Below are 9,436 nucleotides of genomic sequence, written 5' to 3'. Positions count from 1 at the left end.
GAACAAAACAGCAACGACAACGGAAACCACACAAAGTATTCATTTAAAAAAAAGACGACTACTCACAATCCCTGCGGGGTCTGTGTTTATCTTTGTCTCCGATCGGAATGAACGGATGTGCGGAAGTATTATAGGCAACCGGAAATCACAACCTTGCAAAAAGGACGGGGGAAAAAGGGGTTAAGGGTAGGGCAAAGCAAAAGGCAAAAGTTAAGGAATCAATTAATTTTGTATGATTAGAATTCTATTTAGGGAAATGAAACAAACAAATAAAATTATATTCAATGATAGCAGTTGGTTAGAGGAAGTGTTTTATTTTAAACATTTGAGAAAGTTTTTGTCCTTTATTTAACAGATACCGCGAAAAGTGATAGTTTTTAAGGTAAGTAAATTATTTCAATGATATCGCAAAACCATGTTTATACTATGGTAAATGATGATTTAAAAAAAATCCTAACCTAACCTAAAATTTAAAAAAATATATATTAACAGTGATTTTGCATCATAAGTTTGTAAATAAATATCAGCATAAGTAAAAACTAAAAACTAAAAACTAAAAACTAAAAACTAAAAACTAAAAACTAAAAACTAAAAACTAAAAACTAAAAACTAAAAACTAAAAACTAAAAACTAAAAACTAAAAACTAAAAACTAAAAACTAAAAACTAAAAACTAAAAACTAAAAACTAAAAACTAAAAACTAAAAACTAAAAACTAAAAACTAAAACTAAAAACTAAAAACTAAAACTAAAAACTAAAAACTAAAAACTAAAAACTAAAAACTAAAAACTAAAAACTAAAAACTAAAAACTAAAAACTAAAACTAAAACTAAAAACTAAAAACTAAAAACTAAAAACTAAAAACTAAAAACTAAAAACTAAAAACTAAAAACTAAAAACTAAAAACTAAAAACTAAAAACTAAAAACTAAAAACTAAAAACTAAAAACTAAAAACTAAAAACTAAAAACTAAAAACTAAAAACTAAAAACTAAAAACTAAAAACTAAAAACTAAAAACTAAAAACTAAAAACTAAAAACTAAAAACTAAAAACTAAAAACTAAAAACTAAAAACTAAAAACTAAAAACTAAAAACTAAAAACTAAAAACTAAAAACTAAAAACTAAAAACTAAAAACTAAAACTAAAAACTAAAAACTAAAAACTAAAAACTAAAACTAAAAACTAAAAACTAAAAACTAAAAACTAAAAACTAAAAACTAAAAACTAAAAACTAAAAACTAAAAACTAAAAACTAAAAACTAAAAACTAAAAACTAAAAACTAAAAACTAAAAACTAAAAACTAAAAACTAAAAACTAAAAACTAAAAACTAAAAACTAAAAACTAAAAACTAAAAACTAAAAACTAAAAACTAAAAACTAAAAACTAAAAACTAAAAACTAAAAACTAAAAACTAAAAACTAAAAACTAAAAACTAAAAACTAAAAACTAAAACTAAAAACTAAAAACTAAAAACTAAAAACTAAAAACTAAAAACTAAAAACTAAAAACTAAAAACTAAAAACTAAAAACTAAAACTAAAAACTAAAAACTAAAAACTAAAACTAAAAACTAAAAACTAAAAACTAAAAACTAAAAACTAAAAACTAAAAACTAAAAACTAAAAACTAAAACTAAAAACTAAAAACTAAAAACTAAAAACTAAAAACTAAAAACTAAAAACTAAAAACTAAAAACTAAAAACTAAAAACTAAAAACTAAAAACTAAAAACTAAAAACTAAAAACTAAAAACTAAAAACTAAAAACTAAAAACTAAAAACTAAAAACTAAAAACTAAAAACTAAAACTAAAAACTAAAAACTAAAAACTAAAAACTAAAAACTAAAAACTAAAAACTAAAAACTAAAAACTAAAAACTAAAAACTAAAAACTAAAAACTAAAAACTAAAAACTAAAAACTAAAAACTAAAAACTAAAAACTAAAAACTAAAAACTAAAAACTAAAAACTAAAAACTAAAAACTAAAAACTAAAAACTAAAAACTAAAAACTAAAAACTAAAAACTAAAACTAAAAACTAAAAACTAAAAACTAAAAACTAAAAACTAAAAACTAAAAACTAAAAACTAAAAACTAAAAACTAAAAACTAAAAACTAAAAACTAAAAACTAAAAACTAAAAACTAAAAACTAAAAACTAAAAACTAAAAACTAAAAACTAAAAACTAAAAACTAAAAACTAAAAACTAAAAACTAAAAACTAAAAACTAAAAACTAAAAACTAAAAACTAAAAACTAAAAACTAAAAACTAAAAACTAAAAACTAAAAACTAAAAACTAAAAACTAAAACTAAAAACTAAAAACTAAAAACTAAAAACTAAAAACTAACTTATGGTTGCGAAAGATTTTTATTTCATTTAGCTTTTTTTGATTTTCGATTTTTGGAAGTCAATATTTATTATTTTATTAATTTACGATCAATTTACTTGAACATCGATCAGAACCCCTTGCGGTGACATTTTCCAGGGTCATCCGGTAGCTGGGAAGGAAATTACTGGCAACCCGACGAAACAAAAAAACTAAACCGTCCAGCAGACACGATCGACGGCCGGCGACCTCGATCGATCGCGAGCGATTAATTAAAAATTTTCCTTATAAATCATTGCCTACAATCACGACGACCAGGACGAAGATCTTGGCGCGACATTGACGACAACGGACAGATCGATTTGTGCCCGTATCGATCATAGGGCTGCTGTACGTGAGGTCTCTCCTCTAGGCTAGCAGGGGAGTTCATATAAATATTCTTTGATCTAGCCAGGGCCAGGGACAAGGTGGACTTCCTGGGATGGGATAAATATGTGCTGAACCAGACGGAGGAATGCTCCCCGGCTCCAACAGGTAGGGGTGATCAAAGAGAATTTGATCTTTATTCTATGGTCACTATATTCCATTCCAAAAACCAAAGAATCAATTTTCCAACGTTAAAAATAAAAAGCCATACAATTTAAACCGAATGTAATCAGTGTATCACAATAAATAAAAAAAATAGTTTGTCTACACATATACGAATTTTCCAAATGTTTTTGGGCATGAAAAAATCCAGATCATTTTTCAGTAAGTAAAACATTTTTGAAAAAAGTGATACAGTTCCCGAGCAGAAGAAATAACTTGGGAATAACATACTTTGTTATTTGAAAATACTAGGCCAATAACATTTTATGTTATTTATAACAAGATTTGTTATTGAGTGCATAATTGACAAAGGGAGCGCGTGGTCGTAAAAAATATTCGGAGTGAAAAGTGATTTTTTTTTGTGTGTGCCTTTTGTTTCGCATTTTTGTCGTGTATTGTGTGCTGCGAGGATATTTGAAATTTGCTCGCGTTATCTAAATTGTAGAAACAGTTAAAATATACTGATAAGTCCAGCCCATAGCACTAATGCTCGGTTGGCACGCGTTCGATTAAAAAACTTTCTAAATCATTACTAGTTTATCTTTCCGCAGCCGGCTGCCTAAGATTTAAAAATTTCAACCGATAAACAAAATGCTCATGGTCACATCACTGCCACTCGTGAATCCTGACCTCATACCCATCTACTAACCCCCTCAAAACTTATGTGATACTTTGTCGGAGAAGCAGTCGATTGGGCGGTCTCTATCACTCAAGTATCGGACTAACATTCCCATCCACTTCCCCGTGACTCTACCACTGGTCGTGGCCGGCGCCGGTATTGATCAGCATGATAGGGGCCTTTGAGAAGTTGCGAAGCGAGGAAAGATAGCACCCACTCATCTTCCACGGCTCGTGGATGTAACTTCTGAAGGTCCTGGTCAATAACGGAGTAGCAACTGCGGGTGGGCACCTATGCTTATGCTTATGCTTATGCTTTATTTATAACAAGATTTGTTATTCGCCGTTAAGATTTTTTTGTTATTGGATTGTTATTGTAATAACAGACTAATAACATTTTACGTTATTTTTCGAACAAATCTTTGTTATTATTACTTGTTATTTTAACAACTAATCCGATCATCCCAATAACGTTTGGAGTTATTCTTCCATAACAAAAAATGTTGCTTTCAATCAATATCAGACCAATAACAATTTTTGTTATGATAACATAAACTGTTATTGAACTCTTATGCAAAAATGGATTTTTCAAGATTATTCCATAACACTTTCTGTTATTTTAACAGTATTTGTTATTGAAATGACATGAATTTAGTTATTACCGTCTGTTCGGGTTCAGACTCGATAATCCAAAGGTCTTGGAAAAATTTCACTTCGGATAATCTAATTAAAAATATATATAATATAAATAAGAATTTTTGAATCCAAGATGGCGGCCAAAATAGTGGTGATGAAAAAAAACAATTTGGAAATAGACAATTCAAATTTGACTTAAATTGAGTCGCAAAACTCAAATTCAACACGAATTAAATACGAAACTAGGCGCAGAAGAGCAGAATAATCCCAAAAAACCAAGTCCAATCATTGGTATGGGTGGATTTTTTTTTACATGATTACGGTCTGTGGAGGACCCGTGGATAATCGAGGCTTCGGATAATCGAGTCTGGACTGTACTCCAAAATTAGCATGAGCATGAGCATGAGAGATCACCCATGGTTGCCCCTCCGTTGCTGAACAGAACCGTAATATCCTTTCAGCACTACTGATTATATGCTTCGACGATCTAGTGGTGTTTCCCTTATCAACAGCATGTATGAATGCGCTGAAAAGATAAAACACCATGATTGCTAAAGCTAGATCAGTTGCGAATAGGTAACAGTCATTGGCCACCAACGGCGCCCGCCATGTCAGTTTGTAGATCTCGATTTTAAGGGACGGGAATGTTAGTTAGCGCAGGTTGCTACTAGGGCAGCTGATTTACTCTGTGCTTACACCCCACAAGCGCCAGGAACCTGAAAATTTGTTAGTAGGATAGGGTGTTTGGTCAGGATTCACCATAGAAGATGATGATGCGACCCAAAATCATAGTGTTTGTTGAAAGGTATTATGTTTTAATCTCAAGGCAAGCAATCGGATGCTGCGGATGAGTCATTTCCCGTTTATCGGCTGTTAACTTTTAATTGAAATGGATTTATCTTAGACAGCCGGCTGTGGAAAGATAGAACCAAAATTATTTGTAATTAAATGATGAAGAATTTAACAGTCTGACTTTTTAATTGAGATGTTTTTACGAGTTTTACATGATTCATGTTTAGTGGGGTACTGATTAACGAAGCGAACGACGAGTTACGATGTTTATCGAGCTGAAATGGTATGATAAGGTTTTGTTGTTATTGCACACCGACGACGAACGCGAAAAACCCTGCGACCCGACCGAAAGGCATCGCAAATAAGACTGGCTCAATTGTCATCGATGACAACCAGAACCAGCCGCACTTTTACACACATACACGCACGCGAAAAAACAAAAACACACCGACGACGAACGCGAAAAAACACGACCCGACGGAAAGGCATCGCAAATCAAACTGAGGAAATGGAGAAAAGAAAATAACATAAAAATAAAACCTAATCACATAAAACCTACTCACATAAAACCAATCACCCCATGCACACAAAGAGCGACACAAAAGAGACAAAAATTATCACGAAAAAACAGGACTGCGCGTCCACCGAAGCACCGCACTTCTGATGGCATTATTCAATTATTATGCCCAATCACCTCATGCACACAAAGGGCGACACAAAAGAGACAAAAATTATCACAAAAAAACAGGACTGCGCGTCCACCGAAGCACCGCACTTCTGATGGCATTATTCAATTATTATGCCCAATCACCTCATGCACACAAAGGGCGACACAAAAGAGACAAAAATTATCACGAAAAAACAGGACTGCGCGTCCACCGAAGCACCGCACTTCTGATGGCATTATTCAATTATTATGCCCAATCACCCCATGCACACAAAGAGCGACACAAAAGAGACAAAAATTATCACGAAAAAACAGGACTGCGCGTCCACCGAAGCACCGCACTTCTGATGGCATTATTCAATTATTATGCCCAATCACCTCATGCACACAAAGGGCGACACAAAAGAGACAAAAATTATCACGAAAAAACAGGACTGCGCGTCCACCGAAGCACCGCACTTCTGATGGCATTATTCAATTATTATGCCCAATCACCTCATGCACACAAAGGGCGACACAAAAGAGACAAAAATTATCACGAAAAAACAGGACTGCGCGTCCACCGAAACACCGCACTTCTGATGGCATTATTCAATTATTATGCCCAATCACCCCATGCACACAAAGAGCGACACAAAAGAGACAAAAATTATCACGAAAAAACAGGACTGCGCGTCCACCGAAGCACCGCACTTCTGATGGCATTATTCAATTATTATGCCCAATCACCTCATGCACACAAAGGGCGACACAAAGAGACAAAAATTATCACGAAAAACAGGACTGCGCGTCCACCGAAGCACCGCACTTCTGATGGCATTATTCAATTATTATGCCCAATCACCTCATGCACACAAAGGGCGACACAAAAGAGACAAAAATTATCACAAAAAACAGGACTGCGCGTCCACCGAAGCACCGCACTTCTGATGGCATTATTCAATTATTATGCCCAATCACCCCATGCACACAAAGAGCGACACAAAAGAGACAAAAATTATCACGAAAAACAGGACTGCGCGTCCACCGAAGCACCGCACTTCTGATGGCATTATTCAATTATTATGCCCAATCACCCCATGCACACAAAGAGCGACACAAAAGAGACGAAAATTATCACAAAAACAGGACTGCGCGTCCACCGAAACACCGCACTTCTGATGGCATTATTCAATTATTATGCCCAATCACCCCATGCACACAAAGAGCGACACAAAAGAGACAAAAATTATCACGAAAAAACAGGACTGCGCGTCCACCGAAGCACCGCACTTCTGATGGCATTATTCAATTATTATGCCCAATCACCCCATGCACACAAAGAGCGACACAAAAGAGACAAAAATTATCACGAAAAAACAGGACTGCGCGTCCACCGAAGCACCGCACTTCTGATGGCATTATTCAATTATTATGCCCAATCACCCCATGCACACAAAGAGCGACACAAAAGAGACAAAAATTATCACAAAAAACAGGACTGCGCGTCCACCGAAGCACCGCACTTCTGATGGCATTATTCAATTATTATGCCCAATCACCCCATGCACACAAAGAGCGACACAAAAGAGACAAAAATTATCACGAAAAACAGGACTGCGCGTCCACCGAAGCACCGCACTTCTGATGGCATTATTCAATTATTATGCCCAATCACCTCATGCACACAAAGGGCGACACAAAAGAGACAAAAATTATCACAAAAAACAGGACTGCGCGTCCACCGAAGCACCGCACTTCTGATGGCATTATTCAATTATTATGCCCAATCACCCCATGCACACAAAGAGCGACACAAAAGAGACAAAAATTATCACGAAAAACAGGACTGCGCGTCCACCGAAGCACCGCACTTCTGATGGCATTATTCAATTATTATGCCCAATCACCCCATGCACACAAAGAGCGACACAAAAGAGACGAAAATTATCACAAAAAACAGGACTGCGCGTCCACCGAAACACCGCACTTCTGATGGCATTATTCAATTATTATGCCCAATCACCCCATGCACACAAAGAGCGACACAAAAGAGACAAAAATTATCACGAAAAAACAGGACTGCGCGTCCACCGAAGCACCGCACTTCTGATGGCATTATTCAATTATTATGCCCAATCACCCCATGCACACAAAGAGCGACACAAAAGAGACAAAAATTATCACGAAAAAACAGGACTGCGCGTCCACCGAAACACCGCACTTCTGATGGCATTATTCAATTATTATGCCCAATCACCTCATGCACACAAAGGGCGACACAAAAGAGACAAAAATTATCACGAAAAAACAGGACTGCGCGTCCACCGAAGCACCGCACTTCTGATGGCATTATTCAATTATTATGCCCAATCACCTCATGCACACAAAGGGCGACACAAAAGAGACAAAAATTATCACGAAAAAACAGGACTGCGCGTCCACCGAAACACCGCACTTCTGATGGCATTATTCAATTATTATGCCCAATCACCCCATGCACACAAAGAGCGACACAAAAGAGACAAAAATTATCACGAAAAAACAGGACTGCGCGTCCACCGAAGCACCGCACTTCTGATGGCATTATTCAATTATTATGCCCAATCACCTCATGCACACAAAGGGCGACACAAAAGAGACAAAAATTATCACGAAAAAACAGGACTGCGCGTCCACCGAAGCACCGCACTTCTGATGGCATTATTCAATTATTATGCCCAATCACCCCATGCACACAAAGAGCGACACAAAAGAGACGAAAATTATCACAAAAAACAGGACTGCGCGTCCACCGAAACACCGCACTTCTGATGGCATTATTCAATTATTATGCCCAATCACCCCATGCACACAAAGAGCGACACAAAAGAGACAAAAATTATCACGAAAAAACAGGACTGCGCGTCCACCGAAGCACCGCACTTCTATCTGGACTGTACTCCAAAATTATCTTAATTAACTCAAATTCAAATTGCAAAAGTGACGAGAATAGGCCGAAGAGCTTAGTGTGATGAAAATGCCAATATCTCGTCTCATCAATACACAAAAAAGTGAAACATTCAAATATTTTTAAAATTGATTGTGAAATAGCCTTGAATGTAGGCTTATGCGTTTGCGTGTTGTTTAATTAATATTGTAATATGTTTCCAAAGATATATATTTTTTCATCGGCATACCATTTTTCGATGGACCGGTTCCATTTTTTTTTTTTTTGAAAATTGATTTAAACGTAAAAATAGTTTTCCACCATTTTAAACGGTTGCCCGAAATCCGTTTTCAAATCAGTTTTAAATCTTCAAAAATTTTGCAAAAACTTTGTAAAAGAGAATTTGCTTATTTACAATTGTTTTTAAGAAATAAGGATTTTTCTGGGGTCAACTTTGAAAAAACAAATTCATGACTGCAAAATTATAAAAAATAGCAAAACGGGCAAAAGATATAAATTGAAAATTGTAGTATAGGACAATAAAAACGAAAAAATAGCAACAAAATATTCCAAATAAATAGGTAAATATCTATTTATCTTTCAGGCCAAAAATCAAAATTTCCAAAACTAGCCTATGATGTTCGTATGATAATAAGAATCATATTCTCACCATTAACTAAAATATATATTTTTAAATTCAAGTCTGAACTAACTATGATTGGAAAAAAATTAAAAACAAAAGAGGCATGTTGAGTAATTTGATCGAAAAAAAGTTTTTTTTTGGGATCAACTTTTGAAAAAAAACAAAAAAAAAAGTGAGGTCGTTGCCAATATTTTTCAGAGATTAGGTCCCAAAATACGTTTTTTTTATTTTCCAGATTGGGGGTTTTAATATTTG

This window comes from Culex quinquefasciatus, chromosome 3 (genome assembly GCF_015732765.1).
Source record: "Culex quinquefasciatus strain JHB chromosome 3, VPISU_Cqui_1.0_pri_paternal, whole genome shotgun sequence".
Classification (NCBI taxonomy): domain Eukaryota; kingdom Metazoa; phylum Arthropoda; class Insecta; order Diptera; family Culicidae; genus Culex; species Culex quinquefasciatus.
The sequence above is the reverse complement of the archived record's forward strand: the minus strand, read 5'-3'. Positions refer to the sequence as shown.